Genomic DNA, 25,372 nt, shown 5'->3' with positions numbered 1-25,372 from the left:
CTGGTGCCTTTCTCTCCATGGCTGGTAGCCTTCCCTCTGTGAACCTAAATGTACCTCTTTATGCTCATGCTGACTGCCCTTTTGGTATGTAAGCCCCTCAGTGGCAAAGTTTTTTCCCCCTATATACACAGAATTTAGTACAGTGCCTGTGTAATGTTAATGGGATTTAAGATCTTCCCTGCCCTTTAAAGGCCTCAGGTGGAGCCCATTAAGGGATACTTGCTTAGGGGAGGCTTGCTTGTAGGAAGGCTTTCACACCTTTTGCTAATTTCTAATTAGGCACTAAATCACAAGGATTGTGATGCCTTCTGGCTCTGAGAAGTGTATACATATTCTGAGTTGGTATTTTGCTTTGGAGGTTTGCTTATGAGAAGGATCTTGTGATTCCCTGGTAGAGATTCTGAGTGGTCATATATTCAGAGCTCCTTGCCTGCTCAGATGTAAAGGCTCTCTTGATCCAGGGATGTATGTAAAGTGAATAGCAATATTGCTTTGATTCAGGCAGTCAGAGCCCTGTCTGTTAGTCTTTATTTCTCTGCTTGTATTTTCTCTGAAATTCAGGGTGCTGACTTTTCTCCTGAACTAGTGAATATAATTTAAAAAGATTGTTTACCCCTCAAACAGCTATCTTTCCTAGTAAAGCAGATCTAAGAACCTGTGCTAGCAGTCATCCTGGGTATGCCAGTGTGGTTGCTGCTACAGCCTGGCACATTGTTGCTGTTCAGTCATGTCTGTCTCTTTGTGACCCTGTCCATGTGGCTTTATTGGCAAACATACTAGAGTGATTTGCCATTTCCTTCTCCAATTCATTTTACAGATGAGGAAACTGAGGCAAACAGGGTCAAGTGACTTGCCTTGGACCATATAGTTAGTAAGTGTCTGAGGCCAAATTTGAACTCAGGTCGTTCTGACTAAAAAAATTGGTGTCTATCCATTGAGCCACCTAGCTGCCTGGCACATAGTGAGTACATAACCAATGATGTTTTATTTACTGTATGTAGAAATTGCATATAACATCTTATATGCACATCACTGCTGCTTGATCATTAGATCTAATAAATTATTAAAAAAAATTGGTGGCTAATAGAAAATAAATTAAAGGTAAGAATTAAATGTGGTAGAAATAGAGATATTACATTGAGGCAGATTTACTCATGGAACACAAAAGTGCTAGATAGAGGTGCTCGAGGTTGTGGTTTCTATTTCCAGCTAATAATATGTATCAGTTTAGAAAAATAATTTTCTCTGTTCATCAAAGAATAAAATTTATTTCCTCAATGTCACTAAGTACTTCATGATAACATTACATTTTAAAGTTTCCAGTGATTTCAAGGGCCCTGGGGATCTTTCCTTGGCCTTGTGCTACTTAACCTTTTTTTCCCCTTCTTTTAACTTGGATCAAGAGATATAAGTTTTGTTTGTCAAACTTTCAAAAGACACAAAGCCAAGAAGGATAGTGAACACAATGGTTGACGAAGTCAAGATTGAAAAGGATCTGGCCAAGTCAGACAATGAAACAAACTTAATTTAATTTGAGATTTAACAGGAAAAAATATAAAGTTCTAGACTTAGGTTAAAAAAAAATCAGTTTTAAAAGGGAATGCCTGGCAAAGCAATTCATGTGAAAGAAATCTTGGGGTTTAAGTATGAGTTCAGTCTATGTCAATTGCATTGGGTAGTGTGTTGGTAATGAACTACTGGGTTCAATGGATTGACAAATTGTGTATAGTCATGCTGATTTGCTTACATAGGCTTTCTTGAAAGACACCTCAGCATAGAAGTTAACAGCCTCTAGATGAATCTAAGTAACAACTTCTCAAGGCCCTTTTTATCATAAAATGACCAGAAGCACGGGGATACAAAGTGCCAGCCATGAATCTTTTTCCCATAGGAGGTAGAAGTTAGAGCTGAGAAACCCACCCTTTTAAAGGAGACTGTGGCTAAATAAAGATTCTAAGGATTGTCATATGCAATGAGAACTTCTCTCAAGTTGTAGCCACTCCAGAGAATTTTTACCTCTCAGAGTTTTCCACCGTCCCGCCCCCCCCCTCCTGGGCGTGTCCCAGACTTGAGTGATATGGATAAGCTGGGGGAATGTATAAGTTGGGGGTGTAAAGAATGGTTCTTGGCCTATCCCTACTTTCCCAATAAGATAGTGAAAAAAAAGACAGTGTTATCCTAGGCTATATTAAAAGAGAGATGGTACACAGAACAGGGGAAATTGTAATCTCATGGTCATACTGCATTTGAGCAATCTGTTGAAAACCACATTTTTAGGGAGTAGATGCTAAAGGGTACAGGGGATTTGGGTGAGGGTAGGGTTGGACTGGACTAAATGGCTACTGATGTACATTGAAAACATTCTGCCTAGGGGGGAGGCACCTATACAGTCAAAAGAGTAAATTCCCTTGACTAGCACTTTCTGGGCTAATTCTAGTCTTAGAGTCTCTCTCTCTCTCTCTCTCTCTCTCTTTCTCTCTCTCTCTCTCTCTTAGAAGCTTTGGCTTGCTATGTTTCTTTAAAAAAATTTTTAAAAACACTTTTAGTTAAAGTTTTGTGTTCCAAATTCTATCCTTCTCTTCCCTCCCCTTATTTTTCCCTGAGACAGTAAGCAATCAGATATAGGTTATACATGTGCAATTATATAAAACATTTCCACATCAGTAATTTTGCACAAGAAGAGTTGAATAAAAAAAAACATGAAAGAAAGAAAGTGAAAATTAGCATGCTTCTGTTTATATTCAATCAATATCAGTTATTTTTCTAGAGGTGGATAATATGCTTCATCATTAGTCCTTTCAGATTGTCTTGGATCATCGTGTTGCTGAGAACAGCTAAGTCATTCACAATTCTTCATTGTACAATATTGCTATTACTATGTACAACATTTTCCTTTACAACATTCACTTCACTATGTATCAGTTCATTTAAATCTTTCCAGGTTTTTCTGAAATCATCCTGCTTGTAATTTCTTATAGCACAATAATAATCCATCATAATCACAGACCACAGCTTGTTTAGCCATTCCCCAATTGATGGACATCCCCCCAATTTCTAATTCTTAGCCACCACAAAAAGAGCTGCTATAGTTTTGTACAAATAGGACCTTTTCCCTTTTAGATGTCTTTGGGATATAGACCTAACAGTGATATTGCTACCTGTGTTTCCCCGATAATAAGACACTGTCTTATTAAATTTTTTGGACAGAAAAACACCAGAGGGCTTATTTTCAGGGGAGGGCTTATTTTAATGAACATTGACAGCAATTTTAATAAACAGGTAAATGTGAACAAAAAAATGTACCTTTATTCAATAAGCAAATCACTGGGGAAGAACAGGATGATGCGCTCACTGCTGCAGCTCTGATTGGATGCAGCTCGGAGCGCGGCGTGCGTTTCACGGGGAGGAGGGGAATGGTGCATACAGAGGGTACCGTAATGTAGCGTGTAGCGCAGGGGATCACCTTCACTACAGTAGCAATCTCAATAGGGCTTTTTTTCGGGGGAGGGCTTATTTTAGAGGAATCTTACACAGTAAGGGGAGGGCTTATTTTTGGGATAGGTCTTATTATCGGGGAAACATGGTAGATCAAAGGGTATGAACAGTCTTATAGCCCTTCGGGCATAGTTCCAAATGGCTCTCCACAATGCTTGGATCAGTCTACAACTTCACCAATAGAAAGTTTCCTTTTTCTTTTTCTTTTTTTTTGTGTTCCTGTTTTCCCTTATCCTCTCAAATATCCAACATTTTCCTTTTTTTGTCATATTAGCCAATCTGATAGGCATGAGGTGGTTTCTCAGAGTTGTTTTAATTTGGTTTGCTCTGTTTCTAACCTGCACCAATTGGTCTCCTCCTTAACCAACTTGGTGGCCCCAGTTTCTCCCTTCCAGGGTTTCACCATATTGTTGCTGGATTTAGAGCACACACCTGATCAGAACCCCCAACCTTAATCAAACTGCCAGGCTTAGTCTCTTCAGTGGCAGGGTCTACAGGCATGTAGCACCGTAGGCCCCAACTACAACTCACTTTCAAGGTTTTCTTGTCTGATTTGTCTCTGGTCAGTCACTGTGCTCATTTTTGGTTGAGACCTGTAGCTCTTCCAAAGTGAATCAAATCACATTGCTTTCTACTGCTGTCTCTAGCTCTTTGGTTGTCTCTTTTGTTAATTATGTCATCGACCAATATGGATGACAGAGAAGTTGTTTTCAAAACTCCTGACTTCAGTGGATTACTGGATGATAAAATTATCCAACTGGAACTACAAAGGACCTTAGAAGCAGATGTTCTTGAGAACCTATGTATCTATGTAACTGTCTTTCTGTCTCTCTCTTTGTCTCCATCTTAGTCTGTCTCTCTATTTTTTAGAACTAGAAAGGGTATTAGGCATAATTTAGTCTAGCCCTTTCACATTGACTTAGCTCATAACCAGGGATATGCTTGACCCAGCCAATATTAGCTTATGAAAGCTGTTTATTCAATTTTCATCAGCAATGGCTACAAATCTGGGATTGATTTATTGTTTTGTTGATTGTCTAGACTCAAAGTGATGGAAACATGTTAATAATGCAAATTAAACTGAAAAGTGTTTTGTGCCATACGTTTTTTTTTAAAGAAAGTCAATTGTTAAACATTTCCCAGCACACTACTGCTCAGAGCTGACATTTCTATTATACTTAAAGGTTTACAAAGGGCAGCCTTCACATTTACCATCTGAACAGGTAGTGCTTATATTATTATCTTTATTTTATGAATGAGGGAACTGAGTTTCACAGAGGAAAAGTGATTTGTCTGAGGTCACACAGATATAGATGAAATTAGGACTTAAGGGTGAGTGCTTCCTGTCTAGCTCCCTTTTCACCATACAATTCAGATTCATAATTTTCATAGTCATTTTGAGTCCTGTACATAATTACTTTCCCAGTAATTAAAACTCAGCCAAGAACAGAGTTAGTCTAGACTAGAGTAGTTATGATTCCTAATGTAGAAATCTGAAATAAACAGCTATGAAGTCTCTTCAGCCTCATTAACTGTCATATTCCATGTAGCACTCTGGGATAAGTCCAAATTGCAATTCTGTATAACTGGAAAGATATTGTTAATTCTTTATGAAAGTTGTTGGAGTTCAGAAACTAACTATTCCTTTTAATTTGGAGGATTAGTTCAGCACTATAAAAAGACATTATACATTACATTCTTCATCTTTTTTTGTCTTCCAAAAGAATAATATGTGTGTGAATGTTTTATTTGATTTATAAATACTTTTCAAACTTGTTATTTATTTCAATTAATAAGCATTTGATATGTGACAGGTACTGAGCTGGGCACCGGAGATACAAAGGCAGCAATGAAATAGTCTCTACTCTCAAGGAGCAAACTACTTAGTCTGGTCCAATCATTCTCTCCTACTTCATTTTTTAGGTGCCATTTTCCCTTCATCATACACCAGATTGGATATGTGTTTAGAATACAAATGGGCTAGTACTATTACCAGACAGATAGGTGGTGCAGATGACAGAGCACTGGCCTAGAGTTAGAAAAATCTGAGTTGAAATCTGGCCTCAGACACTTACTAGTTATATGACCCTGGGTAAATCACTTAACCTTGTTTGCCTCAGTTTCTTTATCTGTAAAATGTGCTGTTTAAGAAAATGGCAAACCACTTCAGTATCTTTGCCAAGAAAACTCCAAATGGGGTTGAACATGACTGAAATGACACAACAGCAAAAGTAATATTGCCACTGATGATGGGAATAGATCAACATGAAAGTACTGGAAAATATGATCCATTTCAAGTACATTATTTTGTCCTTCTTCAAGTTTCACAGGCATATTTGGGTTGGTATGGCTGAAAGTTCTCTCTCTTCTTCTATTTTTTACTATTTTCTATGATGATATTGCCCATAACTTTCCGCCATCCTTCTTCATGTTGTTCAGTTGTTTCAGTCATTGACCTGTTGATCTGGTCACCCTCTGATTTCCCTGGAAACATACGTTTCTAAGTTAACAGTTTTTGCAAGTATACAGTCCACTAACCATATGTCTATTGCAATGGGATTTTACTTAGCTCCTAGTAACAGCTCTGGAGCCCAGTTCCACAGGGTCACCACCATAAGCATGTCAGCTTTTAATGGGGAGCTATATTCTCTGGCCAACCCCCAATCACCAAGTTTTAAAGTGCCCACTGAGGAGCAGTTTGGAGGTCTTTAGATCCTGGAGAAGGAGCCAGTGGTCATGAAGATGCTTTACACTTCACAGAAGCTGAATCATCAGTGTCTTCAATTCCCCTGGCAGGAAGGGCTGCTTCATTGTCTCCATGAGGCTCTTGAGGTCATGTTTCACATAATTCATCATGATATAGATCTTGCCCATGTTGCTGTCCGCCATGATCTCCTAGACAGTGACAATGTCTGGGTGCTGAGCTTTCAGGATGGTATTGATTTCCCTGAAGGAGATAATCAGGAAGCCTTCTTTGTCCTTCTCCATTTTCAACCATTTCAGAGACACAATTTCACCAGTCTTTAAATCCTTTTTTTCCTGTTCAGACTCTGGGATTCTTCTACATTCTGACAACTCTGTAGGGCAGGGAGGTATCTGGGGAGCTCCTGCTTTAACTCAATGGGAGATAAGGCTGGAGAGTTGGGATGTAATCTCCTTCCACCATAGTGTTGGATTGCCATATCCCCTCACCCTCTTCTTTGTTTCTCCCAAATTTCAATCAAACCTTGACTCTATAACAATTGATATGGATTCCGTTCTCTTGCTCTTCCACTTCACTTATTTTTTTCGTCATTCACTTCTTTAACAGACTGTTCAGAAATTCCTCAGAATCACTTGCTGTCTCCTCCTCTTCTTCCTCTTCTGATTCCTCACTATTGCTCTCTTCTTTCTCCTCAGAACCAGCTCTGCTGATGAAGACTCAGCTGAGCTGGTCTTTTTGTTGTTGCTGATATTTAACAAAATAGATAAAAGTACAATAGAACATAGATAATGTTAATATGGGGTTTTCTATGTCAATAGGCGGCCTGTAGCCATCCTTACATATGGTTTAGTGGCTCCCATTTCCATTTGAGTTTGACATCACTGATCTACACCATTGCAAAGAGTCTCTAGATTGCAAACATAGGTTGCAAAAATCATTAGGAGTTAGAGGGAGTTTAGGGGGTCAATACAGTCAGTGTTTACTGAAAAAGGAAATGTTATTCAGTGATGGTGGCAGAGCAAAGATTTGAAAATGGTCATAGGGATGATAGGTGATAGGGTACTGACATCAGCTTCTAGTTATGAAGTGGAGAGAAAAAAGAGTAGCCCACAATAGAGAGGGCAGCTAAAAATGTACAGTTTGCAGAGAAAAGGTAGATCTCTATTAATGGTAGGCAAAAGGATTATAATAAACCAACAGTATGAAAAAAGGGGGGAAGAAAGGCCCTGTGAAGCCAAAATAGAGCATAAATATTACTCTTTGAAAAGCTACTCAAGCTCTCATTCATAGCCTATTTGCTCTTATTGAGACATGATATTTCAGGCTCAACATATAGTAGGTTCATTATAAATATTTATTGAGTTGACAGAACAAAATCAGAAAAAAAAATCTATAACAAGCAGACAGAATTCAAACAATAAGAATTAACCATATCACTACAATAGTTAGCTGTCTGAGTCTATTTAGTACACTAAATTCCTTACATGGAAAATCAGGGTCTTCCTACTATGTTTCTACATTAGTCTTCAAGGTAACACAATTCTCTTGCATTGAAATTGTTAGGTCATTATCTTGAGTCATTAAGAGATAGTTTATCACTTTTACTGTAAGGTTTGAAAAGTTACTGAAGTACAACAAATTAAAAAAGTAATCAAGTATCAATTGTATAATAACCAATACTTGATTAAAATAATTTAAACAAAAAAACTTATAAGGTACCCAAATTTTGTAAATTTTAACTTTATTTACCACTGACAAGAGGATAGTAGTAGTAAAGGAAGATTAAAATCATGAACGACAGTATGTTTTATTTCTATATCTACATTTATGTCAATGCTGAGCTACAACTAGATTATGAATACATAGATATCTTTTCTTCGACAGAATGACACCGATCAAAAACTCTTACATGATTTGATTTAGTTTTAAGTTTTATTGATGCTTTTTCTCTTAGAGATCAGCCATTTCTAGAAATATACTCCATCTCTCTCATAATTGAAAATTCCATGGTAGTAAACAAATAAAACAACAGCAAAAAACTGAGATAAACAAAAATGCCTGACATAATGACCTTATCAGACAAAATATAAAATGGCCTGGCCTATCAGTTCTTGCCTCTCTTCTCTGCCATGAGGTTGGTAGTCTATTTCACTGTCTCTTCTCTGAGGTCATTCTGGTGGCATTAGCGTTTGGCTTCCTTTTAGTGATCTTTCCAATGATGCTGTTGGAGTCATTGCATATATATATATATATATATATATATATATCAACATCTCCTACAGATGAGGAAACTGAGGCACAGTGTTAGGTGACTTGCTGGAGATTTCACAGGTGGCAGATCTGGAGTGGGGCTCCTGGTCAGTCACCCCCTTTTCAATGCACCATTATGATTTAAACTTCTTATTTTGGGATGCCACTCAACCTCTTTTCATTATCTTCTGTCATTACACAGTGATATTTCCAATGACATGCTCAATATGCAAATAGATATTTGGGTTGTATATAGTGTGTGTGTGTGGGGGGGGGGGTAGGGGCAGAATTTGTTCATTAAAGAAAAAAAATAAAAAGACTAACATTGTTTTCCTACGCCTCCTACGAATCGGCTCCAGTTTGCACGTTTCCCACATAGTCCTGGTCCCAGAGCTGATAGAGAGTAGTACCATGTCAAGCTAAGAAAACACAATCAGCTTGTGTATCTGTGTGCGTGTGTGTGGGCACGCGCCGGCATGCGGGCTACGTGGGGCTTGGCTGGTGGAGGGAGTGTGAGTAATGAGAGTAATACAAGGAAGGAAGGAACGGAAAAGTGGCGGGTGCCAAAAGGGGCCACTAATATCTAAGTCACCTTCCTCTTACATCTTTCCACCCACTTGTTCTGGGAGATTTTTATAGTCAGCAAATCTTTGCACAACAGGAAACAGAGTTTAGGTTTTGCTATCATTCCTCCCCCTCCCCCCTTCTCCTTTTCCTCCCCCTTCTCTTTCTCCAAACACTATCCCCCTTTCTGCTTTCATTATTTCTGTTGTGCCTTTGTCTTCCTTGCTCTGTGTGAGTGTGTGTGTTATACACACGATTCTCTTCTGTTTCTCTTTCTCCCATATTGAGTTTAAGAGGAGAAAGGAGAAGGGAGAAGGGAGGTAGGGGGGAGGAAGGAGGAGAGAGAAGAGGAGGAGAAAGCAGCCGGGAGAAATCTGATTCATGCAAGTCAGCTCAGGGTTGGATTGACCTTTTCACAGGGTTCAGGGGTCCCCCGCCCCACCTCCAGGGACTGTACTAAGACTCTCACGTGTGAGTGTGCATGTGTGCAGGGTCTGGGGGAGGATGGGGAAATGCAACTCCAGTGCTGCACGTTCCCCTCGTACCCCATAGTGAGTGCCCTTCTGTTACTGCTTAGAGCTTCCTTCCTGGAGCCTGTGCTATTACCCTGCTCTAGACCAAAGCAGGTGTTCATGTGTTCTGAAAGAATGTGGTGCTTGCCTGCGAAGCTTGCTATTGGGGAAGCAGAGGCTGCTGGATCTCTTGAGTTCTGGAGTTCTGTACAACAGTGGTGCTGAAGCTAGCTGGATTTGCATGTTAAGTCTCGGATCAATATTCTGAGCTCCTCTGGAGCAGGGAACTACCAGGATGTCTAAGGGGTAACTAGCAAACTAAAATGAGGAAGATTAATTTAAAGCTTTGGATTCAGTATTAACTCCTTGGCTTCTAGCCTCATCAAGATAGGGAAGTCTAGTCTCAAATAGAGGGGAAAGCCCTCAATTAGAAACAAATCAGGAGTTCTGGGTTTTAACACTAGCTGTTTCCCTAACCAGCAGTTAAGGATGAGATTTTGCTAATTCCACTAAATTTGAACTTGTGAAGGCTTATGTGTACCTCTGGCAAATCCCATTCTCTGTAAGACTCAATTTCCTTATTTATAAAATAAAGTCACTGGATTTGGTGACTTATGTAGCCGCTGCCAGCTTCCAATATTCATGTTTCTGAGTCAAGGCTATAATGTAGGGATTCTTTAAGTCAAGTGAACAAGCATTTATTTAAATGCCAACTATGTGTCAGGCACTGGGGGTAAAAAGAAAGGCAGAAACAGTTCTTGTCCTCATGTGTCTCGTATTCTTAAGGAGGAGGCAGCATGCAAACAGTTATACAGTGCTAACTGGAAGTAATCTCTGAGGAAAGGCACTAGTATTTTTATTTATTTTTAATTTGTGGAATAAAACAAACATTCCTATAATACAGTATAATAAAAAAAGACTGCAAATGAAACTGCAAATCTGTTATGTACAACTTGCTATTCCTTTTAAATATGTAATAGTTGTCATGTAAATTTCTTTTTTTCTTCCCTCTCCCTCCCCCCTGCCCTAGAGATGGCTACCATTAGACATAAATAGGTATGTATATACACACATATAAATATGTACACATATATACATATACAAGGTATACATATATACAACACAGATGTTATATATACATATATATATATATATATAATTATTCTATACATACTTCCATTTACCAGTTCTTTCTCTGGATGAAGATAGCACCGTTTTTCACATGTCCTTTATAGTTAATTTGGGTATTTATAATAGTCAAAATGATTTATTCACTCACAGTCATTCTTAAAACAATATTGCAAAGTGCTGTTACTGTAGACAACTTTCTCTTGGTTCTGCTCATTTTGCTCTTCACTATCTCATAGAAGTCTTTCCATGTTTTTCTAAGACCACTGAACTCCTCATTTCTTATAGCACAGTGTTATTCCATCACAATCACACCACAAGTTGTTCAGTCAATTAAACTGCTATACTCTTTTACCCAGAAATACCACTATTAGGTCTATTTCCAAAGATGATTAGGGAAAAAGGAAAAGAACCTAAAATGTATATAGCAGATGCCTTTGTGGTGGCAGAGAACTGGAAATTGGAAGGCACTAGTATTGAAGGAGAAAAGTTTCTTGTAGACTGTGGCTTTTCAGCTGAGATTTCAAGGATGTGAGTGAAGCCAGAAGGCTGAGGTGAGGAGGGAAAGCATTTGAAGCATGGGATGTAAGGAGGGAAAAGATTCTGAGTTGGGGGATTGAGAGTCTTATGTTGGAAGCAATAAGGTCAGTGTCACTGAGTCATGGGCTAAGTGGAGGGGGGTAAAGTGTAAGAAGACTGGAAAGGTAGGGAAGGGTCAGCTTATAAAGGGCTTTAAAGCCAAACTGTATTTTATATTTGGTCCTGGAATCAAAGGGAGTATAGGGAGTAAATGGAGTTTATTGAGAGAGAAACAGAGAGAAAGAGAGAGAGAGAAACAGAAAGAGAGAGAGACACAGTGAGAAAGAGATAGTGTGTGTGTCTACTCCTTGTCTCTGCTGACAGTAAAATAGCTCCCAGGGAGACAAATGGACTGTATGTCTTAGTTTGAATATTGATCATAGTAGGGACTGGTTCCATGTAGGTCTAGCCTTGGGTTACAATAGGTATTTTGTGCTGAGCCCCTGAAATAGTTTTATGAGCTGCACCTCTGGAGATATCAGAACATTAGAGAACACTATGGAATTCTCAGATAACAACTTCATGTCACCACCAGGATTTACTTAATATGTAAATTATTGAGAAACTTTCAAGTGCAGCTCAGGCATCCACAAATGAGAATTGTACTTTAATGTGGCTATGGAACTGAGCTCACATGTTAGAATCAGTATACTTATTTTCAGCTCTTTCTGACTATTTAAAATAACTCCCCATGAAAAAAATTTACAAATTACCTGAATGTATTCAAGACTCAAAGAATGATTTAAGAAATAAACATGTTAACATCTCTAAAATATCATATCCCTTCATATAATTTAAGAGCATGAATGAACATTTGAGGTCAGAAGAAACTTGGGTTTGAGTTCTAGCTCCACTATTTTAATACTTGGGTAACGTTGTACAAGATATTTATGTTCCTCGGTCCTCAGTTTCTTCATCTGTAAAATGAGGATAATTGATTAGATGACTTTTAAATCCTCCTTGGGTTTAAATTTCTTATGTATAAAATGAGAGTGTTGGATTAGATTGTGTCTGAGGGACTCTTTCATTTTTCAATCTATGGTACTAGGTTCATTCTGCATTTTAATTTTTTCTGGAAAAAGCATAGTCTTTTCATCTTCTATCTCTTTGTGGTGGTAAAACAACAACCAAGCAAAACCCTGAAAACTAATGGAGTGCTCTTCAATTTGGGAATGCCTGGACAAATTGCTGCAAGTGATGGGATTAAATACTATTGTGCTTTAAAAACTGAGAAAAAGGACAGTTTCAAAGAGACATGGAAAAACGTATCTACATGCACAAAGTGAGGAGAGCCAGAAGAACAATTCATACTATGGCATCAATATTATAAAAAATGAATAATTTTGAAAGATTGAAGAAGTCCAATCCATTAAATGATCAACCATGATTCCAGAAGACCCACAAAGAGTGCTGCTGACACCATAACAGAGACATGATGGATTCATATACAAAAGAAGATAGGTATTGCTGTGTGTGACCAGTGTGGGGATATGTTTTGCCTGATGATACTTATTTCATACAAGAGTTCTTTTTGTCCCCCTTCCCTTTCCCTTCTCTTTCTGTCCCACTTTTCAGTGGGTGAGAAAAAAATGATTATTCTTTATTGAATAATTATTTATTCAATAATTTATTGAATAATTGAAAAATCATCGAATAAAAAAAAGCCTAGTATGCAAGTAGACAAAAAAGAAACAGGTTGAAAAGAACTGATTGGTAAGAAAAATTTAGGTTGATTGAGGCATCACAGTGAAGGGGAAAGAACACTACTGGATTAGAGATTAAGAGACAGAGAGAAGACAAGGTCATAGATTCTGGAGCAGAGCTCAGAAACCACATTATGATTGGAGAAATTGAGGCCCCAATGTAACAGATGTAGTTAATATCAGAATTTGGTATTCTATTCATTGATCAGCTACTAATTGGCAATATGACCTTGGGCAAGTAACTTATTCTTTACATCCAGGAGTTCTCCCTTTTTATATCTGTAAATTGAAGGGGCAGGTTTAGCTGATACCTTGTGCTTTCAACTTTTAAGTTCTCATGTTTTTTATGGCTCTGGCTACAGAGAGAATAGCATTATCTTTGTGCCTTTCAGCAAGTTGGCCAAATTCTTTGAGTTTCTATTGTGCTATTCTGGGAGGGACAAAAGCAATGACAAAGATATTGATGTTATCCTAACAGTTCCCGTGTAGAAGAATGCAAGACATACAGAGAGAAATGAATAAACAGATAAATACAGACAGACAGGTTACCAACAGAAGAACTGTGAGATCAAGTGAAAGATTCCAGAAAGATTTGGGTTCTGTGGAGTCTTGAGACTAGCTTCTAAGGCAGCCAGCTGCCTAAGGGAAGAATCAGCCTACTGTAATTCAATTAAGTGAGGATGGATATGGAAAAGGACTCTCTGGTAGTTGTGAAAAACAAACAAAAAAAAAGAAATTTATGTCAGACTAAGATAGAATTACAGACTTTTTTGGAAGCAGTGCCCAGGAATCCTAGTTTGTACTTCAGAGGTGGGGCTGAGGGAAAATGAGAGAATTCTTCAAGGTATGAAGAGCCTCAGAAGAACACACAGACATTAGCCTGGAAGACTAATTTAGGAACAGTTCGAATTCATAGCCATCCTATTCAGAATCTTGCTCAGCCCAGCCTCCACCCCTCCACTTCATTCTCTTACCTGCTACCAACAAACATATGCAGACTAATAGGCTCCAGTAGAAACCCCCTCTTCTCCTGGGGAAACTGAAGATAAGACAATTCCCTTAAGCCAATTCCTAAGGCGATAAACCAGAAAGACAGGCATTATTGATCAAATCTCTGTCTGGACCCTGAAAGGTCCTGGCTCCTTTGGACGACTAATATTATTTTATTGTCCTCTCCCTGAAAGCAAACGTAACCCCACACTCTACAGCAATTTATCACAAGCTGAGATGCAGCTTGTTGGATCACCAGCAAAGGAACAGCCTCCGATGCTGGTTGACACAGCCTCAGAGTAACTAAGTGCTTCTGGGCATGGCAGTAGCTGAGGAATCTTGTGGCTCCAGCTGTACTCCGTGTAAGATTCTGAAGCCTTATTTAGAGCACTTTGAACTTGTGGGTGTTTCAGTCCTAATGGTCTAGAGCCCCTCACAATTGCTGATTTTTGGCTCTGGCTCTAATAGGAGCTCCTCATATAAAATATGGGTGGTCCAAGCACCTCAAAGCCAAGTAATGTAAGGAGTAAGATGCTCTCTGCTCAGATAATTTTATCAAATGAGAATTGATAGAATTAAAGAATTGATCATTCACAAACAAAAAATTCCTTCACACCACTGCTGAATCAATCAACCCAAGGTGGGGACTAGCCCTTAATCAGGTAGGGAAAAGGGAGTACTTGAGTCAGTTGAATGAAAACAAATATAGCCTCCTGGCTATGACTTGTGCTTGGTCTAAGGGAATCAGGCTTTCCCTGGCGGACTTAGTTATACCACAGATTGTTTGAAATCTGGAATTCCAAAAATCAATCCCTCTCCACCCCCAAGACCTCCACCCTCCCAGGGACAATCTTGTTAACTTTATTTTTTTTATTTTTTAACTCAATTCTCCTGTCACCATTTATTGAGCTCCTGCTGTGTGTAGACCCCGGGGCTGGGGATGGATGAAGTGCTGGCCACACAAACACACAGATAACTGACGAAAAGACTTAGGAAAGAGAAGGGGAAAAAGAGGGGTTGTCCAGGTGCTGAGGCAGAGAGACAGGTCAATTGGGGAAAGAAGGGGCACTAGAGGATACAGCCTCTGAGTAGGTGGCCAAGGTTTGGGATGGAGGGGAAGCCATTCTATACCTATGGAACATGGAGTGAAGGTACAGAGATGAAAATGGGGCAGTGACCAAGGTACTCTGCATGCTGAAGATGGAGGTGTTGAATGCCACGGTCAAGCATTCAGGTTTCATTATGTAGGCACCACAGTCAATGAGGGTGGGTGGGGGAGATGATAGGGTGGAAAGCCTTGTATGCCACAGTCAGATATTTAGGCATAAATTCATGAAGGTTGGGGGGGGGGTGAACTATGCTTTAGGATGATGCCTCTACATCAGATGGATCTGGGAAGGAGAGGCTGGTGTCAGAGGCAAGTTAGAGGAGGCAGTGGGCCTGACCCCAACTGGGGACCATTGGTGTGGAAAGAAGGTAACATGTGGGAGACGTGCAGAGGCAGTCTATAGGCCTTGGCAGTGGACTGATGGGAGGGGAGTGTAGGAGAGGACATCAGCAGAGGATACCTTTCTTCCTGATGCTCGAGGGGCTCAGAGGCTCATGTAAGTCTGCCCCCCTGGTTTCCTACAAGGGCAGTTGCTGGATCCTCCCAGCAGTGACAGGGAAGGAGACCTTGTGTCCCAGGGGCAAGAGGGGAGGGGCCCCTCCCCTTCCTGAGGCTGTCACTATAATCCTCACCATCTCCTCTGAGAAGGAGAAACAGAGCTTGTTCCCCAGGTATGAGGCCCCAGTGACCTTCATGGATAGGATGGACGTGTAGGGTCAAAGATCAGTCCAGCCCTGGTGATCCTGAACCCGGTGATCCTGAACCCAGTGAGTCGGAACAGGACTGCCTGAAGGAAGCCTCCCACCCCCTTCAGGAAGTTCATAGCACCTGAGCCACTGAGTTCTCTGTCCACACTTCAAAGAGCTGCGAGATGTTGGAGAAGCATTTCCTGAGCTGTGCCTGGGTCTTCTCCATCTCCTTCAGCTCCATCCAGCCCACAGCAAACATGCTCCCAGACATTGCAAGGCCCTCAGAGGATGTCACAGCTTCCTAGATCTTGGGTTTTTTCTAGGAACATTTGGGCTCAGGAGGTAAGGCACTGGGTAGCCCAGGAGGCCCACATCAGCCCTCTTTACAGTCTCTCCAGGCTCACAGCTATCAAACTCTGGGTGATAATTTCTCTCAGGTTCAAAAGGCACTTTAATTTTTTTCAGCAGCCTTTGCCCTCTGTTCAGGGACTGGCTGGCCCAGGTCTCTGGCCAGATCTGCTGCAGAGTGCAGGTTGGTCCAAGTTATGACATTGTTGTAGATGGGGTTGTGGACACCTGAGTTGTACTCATCTGGGGGCATCACTCTTTGGAGGTGGCAATTCTCCTCCTCAGCACACTCGACCACACCATAAATCGGCCACAACCCTGACCATATCCCAGCCACCGGACTGCTGGAGTAGTTGCAGATCCCGGGTGGCCTGGCAGTGGAGCCGAAAGGCCAGCATCACTGCCCCATTGACATGGATCTCCGGGATCCTGTAAATCTCCTCGAGACAGACCTCCCTGCCAGAACTAGCACTTTCCAGGCAAATTGGGCACCTTGGATGCCCAGTTCCTCCGCGCTGCGCAAGGGCCCGCCCGGCGTCCGGGCTCTGGCAGCTGCTGGGTCCAACAGAAGACGCTGGAAAGATGCAGAGGTCCTGGTCCCAGCAACACTCCCCCTAGCGCTCACTGGGAAAGCCCCCGGGGCTGAGCCCATGTTAAGGCGCCCACGTGGGGCACGGTGCTCAGCATGTAATACTGTAGTACTCTAGAAGAGCCTGCCAGAGGGGAAGAGACCCCACAGGTCCAGGGCACAGGCCTCCCAGAGCGGCCTCCACCCCCGGCAGGGAGGCAGCCTCCAGGAACTGGCCCTCCTTCTCCTCCTTGCTGCCTCCCAGCACCCAGAGGAAGTCCTAGGTCTGCTCCTCTTCCTCTGACAGCGTCAGTGATGGAGGAGCTGGGGTCCAGAGCAGACGCACTAGGATCTCCCGGCTCCTCCAGGACCATGGTGCGGCTAGGGCCCAGGTGCAAAGCAAGATGGGAGGGTGGGGGAAGAGTCAGCAGGGAGGCGAACACTGATTGGCTGGCTGGTGGAGCCCAAGCGGCCAATAGACATGCTGGAGACCAGCGGGGCGCAGGACTGTGTCTTTAGATGCTGTGGGCCTCCGTGGGTGTCCAGAGCAAAGGCCTCCTCTGTGGAAGTCCCCGGCAGGCTGGAGCTGGCAGGTGAACGCTGAGAGGACTTGGAAGGCCTGCCCGGTGTGTGTCCCCCCAGCCTGGTCTTACACCTGTGCGCCCAGGTGCGGCCAGGAGGCGGGGGTCTTCGAGCAGGGAGTGGGTGGAGAACGCGGCGGGGTCATCCTCCATTGCAGGGCCTGGCTTCAGCTGGGCGGTCTCTGCGGGGCGCCTTCCTGGGTGTCAGGCGGGACAAGGGATGGGGCTAGTGCCTCGGGAGCTTTAAAGGACTGGAGGATTTGGGCTTCCTATTGGCAGGAAGTTCCCTGGAGCAGCATTGGGTGGTAGGGAGCAGAAGACCCGCTAGAGACGGCGAGGCTTCCACCAGAGCATTCACTCTCGGAAGCCCCAGAGAGGTGTGGTCCCAAAGGCGGAAGTCAGTCCACAAAGAGGACTTGAGAAACCAGGAGCTGCGGGAAGTGCGCTCCCTACAGGTTGTCTCTGAGCCCGGACCCACTCTCTCTGGGGAGCTTTTGTGCATGGGGGGACAGTGTGAGCCAGACTTTGGGGGCTATATTTCTAAGCCAGCCGTTCTTATTGCATAACATTAATAAATACCTCTTTCTGTAAACTTACTTTGCCTACCTAATTGATGTTAACTAGTTAATTGACATTGGGGGGTACACACTGGATAGCACTCACGAGCATAGTACAGTGTTCTAAAATTCTTAATACAGTTTTAAGCAATTAGTACTTAATTAAGCACATATTAAGTTCTAATTAATAATTAAAGCTATTCAATACAAGGATCTAAGACAATTCCTAAATACGCGTAATGGAAAATGCTATCCACATCTACAGAAAGAGTCTGAATGCAGATCAAAGCATACTATTTTCTCTCTCTTTTTGTTTTTTCTTTCTCGTGGTTTTTCCCTTTGATTCTAATTCTTCTTTACGACATGATTAATGTGGAAATATGTTTAATATGATTATATATGTATAACCTATATCAGATTGCATGCTGTGTATGTGGGGGGGAAGTGGAGGGAAGGGGGAAAATTTAGAACTAAAAAAATTAAAATTTTCTTAAAAAAGAAAAAGTATTTAAAACTATTAGCATTTTATGCTCTACTGGCTTAAAATTTGCATTAAGAATTTTGGGATATTCTGTATCAGAAATTTGTCCCACACCTTCAGGGTTACACCTAGGACCCTGGGGGGAGAAGATAGTTTCAATCTATGACCCCATCCCACCAAAGCTGGGAAGGAAACTCAGAGAGGGGGTGACTCAAAGTTATTAACAGCTTTTCCTGGGCCTCTCTTGATGTACAAAAGTCTCTTCTAGGAGCATCTGCCTAAAGTTTCCCAGTTTTTCTTTTCTCTTTTTTTCCCCAGATAATCCTACTGCTAGAATAAACTCCCTTGAATACATTGTTTTTTTTTTAAGTCATGTTACTGTGTTTCCCCGATAATAAGACCTATCCTGAAATCCCCTTACTGTGTAAGATTCCTCTAAAATAAGCCCTCCCCCGAAAATAAGCCCTATTGAGATTGCTACTGTAGTGAAGGTGATCCCCTGTGCTACACGCTACATTATGGTACCCTCTGTATGCACCGTCCCCCGTCCCCCTCCTCCCCCCAAACACACGCCCGCACTCTGAGCTGCATCCAATCAGAGCTGCAGCAGTGAGCTGTTCTTCCCCAGTGATTTGCTTGCTGGCGCCATTGAGAGCAGTGCCACGGAGGAGAGCTGAGGCAGGACAACATAAGCCCTCCCCTGAAAATAAGCCCTCTGGTGTTTTTCTTTCCAAAAAGAAAAATATCTATCAATTTCAATACTACAGCCTTCAGCTCCACTTAAAAATTCACCCCCCCCCTTATCACATCCAAAATTCCCCTTTATTATGCATTCTTTAAACTACGACTACATTTTATTAGTTTGTACACTTGTTGAATTGCAGTATCAATATTGAGTTTCTAATGTTTTGATATTTTCTACTTTACAACATGGTATAGTGAAAAGATTGCTGTATTTGGAATCCAAATGTAGCAGTGGGGATTTATTTTGTGTAGGGTTAGGGCAGATGGTTGCTGTAGATCCTTCCAACTCTAAAATAACTTGACTTCATGAATTTGTGATTCAGAGGACTTGGATTCATATCTCATCTCTGGCATTTACTTGTGTGATCTTGATCCAGTTACTTAACTTCTCTATGACTCAGTTTCCTCATCTGTAAAAATGAGAGAGTTAGACTGGATAGACTTGCAGATCCCTTCCAGCTATAAATTTATGGTCTTATGAATAAGAGTATAAGCTCCTTGAGGGTAGATTTTTTTCTTGAATACTATTTCATATATTGTTTTACATTTGATTTCCTAATAGCTATTACAGACTATTAATACTGACTGAAGGTAAAGTCCAGAAAATGTACAATATAAAATATAGTACAATAAATGTTGATCATCTTACTGTTTGTGGTTTGAGAGACAATGCAAAAAAAAGTAGATAAACTGTGACATCTACTACTTGTGTAACTATGGGCAAACCCCATAACCTTTATGAGTATTGAGAAACTATCTGAGACTATAAATTATAGATAGATTTTAATCTGTATATTTGAAGGGGGTTCCCACACTGAAAAAATCACAGTACTAGGTAATATTGACATGTTGATGTGTGCCAAGTACTTCAATATATATAGGATGTGTAAAATGAGATATTATTCAAATGTTCCATTAATATGCTTTAAATTTTCTTACATCATAAGAATATGAGTTGTAATGTGACTATAGTGTTCAGGGATGCTTCCTGTCTATACCCTGGTATGGAATGACTCAGTCACAAATTAGGCAGTGGGTCTTGGGGGAAATGAGGTTCAGTAGGTCTCTGCTGACTAACATGTCATTTAATGCCATTGCCAAATGAAATAAAAGTTGCTTTGTTCAGTGAAAATTCATTTCAGTCATGAGATAGTAGGGTGTGAGATGTTAGAAATTCTGAGACCATTAATAGTTTATTAGTTTGTATGCCTCTTAGATAGGGACTTTCTCCATTCTAGGGCCTGGCACACTGAAGTAGGTATTTATAAATCTGAAGAATTTGAATTGAATTCAGTACTTAAAAATTTTGTTTAGTTTTGAAATCCCTTCATAACCTGTTTTTTTCTTCCCTGTCTAGTCTTCTTTCACCTTGATGCCCTCCCTCCATGTACTTAACAGACCTGGTATCATTGGTCTTTTATCTTTTTCTAGTACAAGACACTCCATCCCCCCAAAAGCTTGCCGCCTTCTTTTGGAAGATTTTCCTGGTCTTCTACATTGCTAGTGTCTTCCTCTGAGACCACCCACCAACTTGCCCAGTGAGTATCTTGTTTGTACATAGCTATTTACATATTGTCTCCCCCATTAGAATGTGAGCTCCTTGAGGGCACTTTTTTTTTCTTGTTTTGACTTTTTCTTTAGTGTTTACCACATGATCTGATGTGTAACATGCCCTTGATAAATGCTTGCTGACTTGACTTGAGCACACTGCTGGGCATACAATAGAGCTTTAGTAAATTATCATTGATTGAGAAGTTCTAATGTCTTAATAAATGAAAGAAGAGACCCCTTTGACCCCACTCCAATTGTTATTTTTTTCCTCCTTTTTGAAATTACTTTGTATTTACTTAACTATCTGTGACTGACCCCAGGTAGAGCTCAACATCCTTGAAGGTAGGGATCTTGTCTTTATGTCTACAGTACCTTACACATTGTTGTTGTTCAGTCATTTTGGTCATATCTAACCCTTTATGACCCCATTTTGGGGTTTTCTTGGCAAAGATACTGAAGTGGTTTGTCATTACTTTCTCCAGTTCATTTCACAGATGAGAAAACTGGGGCAAATTAAGTGACTTGCCCAGGGTCCCACAGCTAGAGTTGAGCTCAGGAAGATGAGTCTTCTCAACTCCATGCCCAGTGCTCTTACCATTGTACTCCCTAGTGGCCCCTTGTACATTATAGGCATATAATAAATATTTGTTGAATTAAGCTGAATTGAATGGCTTATTATTTCTAGAAGTATTGCAATTTCTAAAAAAATATCCAAAATGTTGAATGTATTTGAGTTTAAACACCAAAAAATTAGGATTATGTCATATTTATTATTCTTCCCTTTGACTCCCATAATCACCAAATAATTTACTTTGCCTGTGTAGAGAACATTTTGTGTTTAGATTTTTAACAAACTACCCACTTTACTTCACCACAAAAGAAGCATTCAGTATATAGATAACATTTTTGGTAATTTAATTAAGATCGTTTTTTAATACGTAAATTAAGGGAAAATTATTCATAAATACGTACATACACACATAAATACACACATATATATATACATATATACACATACACACATGTATATATAAATATATATATAGATTTCTTTTAATGCTAAAACCTCCCCAAATACCTTCCCCCGTATGTTGAGATCAACTTGTGCAACATATACAGATGTTTTAATCTTCTCCATGTCTGCCCCATCTACTTATACCAAGAGGATTTTCAATAGGAAAAACTATGGAAAATATAGCTCGCTACCTGCTGTTAAAGTAAGAGCTAAAAGGCCTATAGTTAAGAGTTATTATTCAGTGATCATAGAATCAGGTCATCATTTACAGGTTATCTAGCTGAACCTATACCTGAAAAAAAAATATTTTAATCTATGGCATGCCCTCTCTCTAGTGGTTATCCCACCATTACTGACCTCTAAAAGTAGTTCATTTCACTTTTGACAGCTCAGATTGATAGGACGTTTGTCCTCAGGAACCTAAACCTGCCTCTCTGAAATTTTCACTCATGGCTCTTAGTTCTATTCTCTGGGACAAAAGTAAAAAAATCCAGTTGCCTGAGTAGAATTGCTGGGGCAAGATAGAATTTTTTTTTTATTCTAGGTGCTACCATAAGGGGCAGGGGACAGAATACTTAGTCTGGAGAAGGCTGTCCCCATGCCTCTTGAACTTGCTCTGGCCCTTGTCTCTATGACTAGGTTGATTGGGGAAGCAGTCTGTAGGACAGGACAAAGGAGTGGAGTCAAGTAAACAGAGATAAAGAGAGAATGGGTGCAAGGGGAGAAACAGACTTTCTTATTTTCAGGGCAAATGCCCCATGTTTATATAGAAAATCTTTCTTGAGGTCTACCTGTATGTATTGCCTGCTATCTCCCAATTCAACTTTATCCCAGGTCCTCGGATTTTGAATTATAGCTCTAAGAATTCTTATTCTACATTCATTTTGTGGTGGTTTTCTGCCTGTTTGTGGAGGAAACTTGGAGAGCCTGGAAATTTCTGACATACTCCATCATCTTCCCAGAATCCCCTATATGACATTCTTTCAAAAACTTGCATAGCCATCATACTTATTATAATATTTCTGTTCTCCAAGGTAAACACACCACTTCCTTTGATTGACTCTCCACTGAGAACGATTGTAACTACGTCCCAGAAATGTTGACATTACCATTTTCTTTCATATAATTATTAATTGTTTCTATGACTTGTTCTTTGACTCATTCATAATTTAGTGTTTCATTGTTAAATTATGAGTTTGTGTTTTTTGTTTGTGGTCCCTGAAGGAATGACTAGTTTATTGTGATATGGTCTGGAAAGGATATATTAACTATTTTTACCCCTTTCCAGAAAAAAAGCTTACTCACTCTATTCTTTATCCACTTTCTCTTTCTGTCTCCTCTAGACTTTCATTCTCTGCTTTCTGGCCTCTATAATTATTTAGTTACTATTACCTGTATTCCTTATGAAAGCATAGCTTCCAAGGTATTTTGTTTCAGGATATCTAATTCCCTCTCTCCTAAGATAGACCAGTGTTCTTTTCAAGCCCCCAAACACTGTGACCACACCCAGAACAAGGTCTTTATCCTTCACACAATATCTCTTCAAACATAGGAACATTCAACAGTGGAATCCTCTCCCACTATTCAAAGTAGGCATTTCTCTTTTCTCTCCATTAAAAAAAAATCCTTTTCTTCACCTTCTTATTGATTCCCCTTTAGGCTCTTCTCTTCTTGAGACCACTAGGGTGTCCTTTCACTCTTTGCTAACACTTGATCTGACTTGTGCACATTGTGAACTCTTCTGAATTTCATTGTTTCCCTTCCTCTCCTTTCATTCATCTTGCCATTTTGTTATGTAGAACTACAAAAACAAAACAAAACAAAACAAAAAACACTGATTCATATGTAGACAGGATGTCACCATGTACAGTCCATAAATGCTTCAGGTCCACTTCTTTAATGTTACTTCCACCTGATTCTCACCTTCACTCTTGTTTCTTTATATTCATTTAGGAAGAAGTCTCTTACTGGTAGCTAAAATTGTTGCTTTTGCTTTGCTTGGCTGCTGCATTTGTTAATCTCTCCTGGATTTCTGTTGTCTGGGGTATTAAAAAAAACCAATCTCTTCAGGTCTGATTTTGTTTCCAAGAATGTTTTAAATTCCTCTTTATTATTGAATGTATGTTTTTCTTAATTTATAGTTAAGTTTAGGGGGCAGAGTCAAGATGGCGGACTAGAAGCAGGACCTCCCCGCTGCTCCGGCTTCCACCTTCCCCAATCCATGTAAAAAGGGGACTCTAAACAAACTTTGGAGCTGCGGAACCCACAAAATGACAGAGAGAAGCTAACCTCCCACTGAGGACAGCCCGGCAGGCCAGCAGGAATCGGCCAGCACAGCGCTCTGGGAGCTGAGCCCAGCCCCACACCAAGGCTTTAGCCCCAGGGCACGCCTGACCAGCCACTGGCCAGAGGGACTCCAGATCAGCAGCAGCTGTGGCCTTTTTCCAGATTTACCAACACATAGATGTGAAGGACAAAGTGAGAGGTCAGTGCAGTCTGGACTTTGGGACCCAGTAAGTGGGAGTGCATGGCTTTTGCCCCTGGGGCTAGAAGCCGCTGAGAAGCCAGCACAGCCAGCCAGTGCCACGTGGCAGCTTCAGCTCCTGGCCTGCAGAGTGTAGTAGGACCAAGCACCAGTCTGAGGGATAATCGCTCTTGCTTGCAGTCTAGGGTGGAGGTCCTGAGCTGTGTGTCCAGCTTGCCAGAGCATGTGGAGACCTCAGAGAGGGCACCCAACTAATACCTCTGGCAGCTGAGAAAACCCCAGTGTTTGGGACAAAAGCTCCCCTGTTTGGTGGCAGAGTCCTACTGTGGCAAAAAGCCCAGGGATCAAGTGACTGAGGGGCGACATGACCAGGCAAAGAAAACAAAGCAGACAGAAGATTCCAACATTACACTCCTATTTGGGGGACAAAAAGGAGCAAAGCATGGAACAGGAGGAAGACAGTGAAGTCAGAACTCCTGCACCAGAAGCTTCAAAGGAAAATACCAGCTGGTTACAGGCCATAGAGGACCTTAAGAAGCAGATAAGAGAAGTGGAGGAAAAATTGGGAAGAGAAATGAGAACAATGCAAAAAAAATTATGAAATGAGAGTCAACAGCCTGACTGAAGAAAATAATACCTTAAAAAACAGACTGACTCAAATGGCAAAAGAGGCTCAAAAAGGCAATGAGGAGAGGAATGCCTTAAAAAGTCAAATTTGCCAGATGGAAGAAGAATCTCAAAAGCTCAATGAGGAGAATCATGGCTTCAGAATTAGACTGGAGCAAATGGAAGCTAATGACTTTATGAGAAAACAAGATGCTGTTAAACAGATCCAAACAAATGAAAGAATAGAAGGCAATGTGAAATATCTCATGGGAAAAACCACTGACCTGGAAAATAGATCCAAGAGAGATATTTTTAAAATTATTGGACTACCTGAAAGCCATGATCAAAGTAAGAACCTAGAAATCATCCTCCAGGAAGTTCTCGAAGACAACTGCCCTGATATTTTAGAATCAGAGGGCAAAATAGATGTTGAAAGAATCCACTGATCACCTCCTGAAAAAGATCCCAAAAAGCAAACTCCTAGGAATATTATATCCAGGTTCTGGAATTCCTAGATTAAGGAGAGAATATTACAAGCAGCCAGGAAGAAACAATTTGAATATTGTGGAAACACAATCAGGATAACCCAGGATCTGGCAGCTTCTACACTGAGGGATTGAGGGGCTTGGAATATGATATTCTGGAGGTCCAAGGAGCTGGGATTAAAACCAAGAGTCACCAACCCAGCAAAACTGAGTATCATGTTTCAGGGGA

The 25,372-nt window shown here is 40.8% G+C and overlaps 2 pseudogenes; both read right to left on the bottom strand.

Annotated features, from left to right (window-relative positions):
• Positions 1-5,866: 5,866 nt before the first annotated feature.
• On the bottom strand, positions 5,867-6,960 carry LOC138166896 (cyclin-dependent kinase 11B-like; annotated as a pseudogene).
• Positions 6,961-15,551: 8,591 nt separating this feature from the next.
• LOC138166895 (protein-glucosylgalactosylhydroxylysine glucosidase pseudogene) lies at positions 15,552-17,372 on the bottom strand (annotated as a pseudogene).
• Between the last annotated feature and the right edge of the window lie 8,000 nt (positions 17,373-25,372).

The sequence above is a fragment of the Petaurus breviceps genome, unplaced genomic scaffold, assembly GCF_028583685.1.
Source record: "Petaurus breviceps papuanus isolate PSGF00001 unplaced genomic scaffold, PetGlider_PUasm1.0 227, whole genome shotgun sequence".
Classification (NCBI taxonomy): Eukaryota; Metazoa; Chordata; class Mammalia; order Diprotodontia; family Petauridae; genus Petaurus; species Petaurus breviceps.
This window is presented reverse-complemented; position numbering and strand designations above follow the sequence as displayed.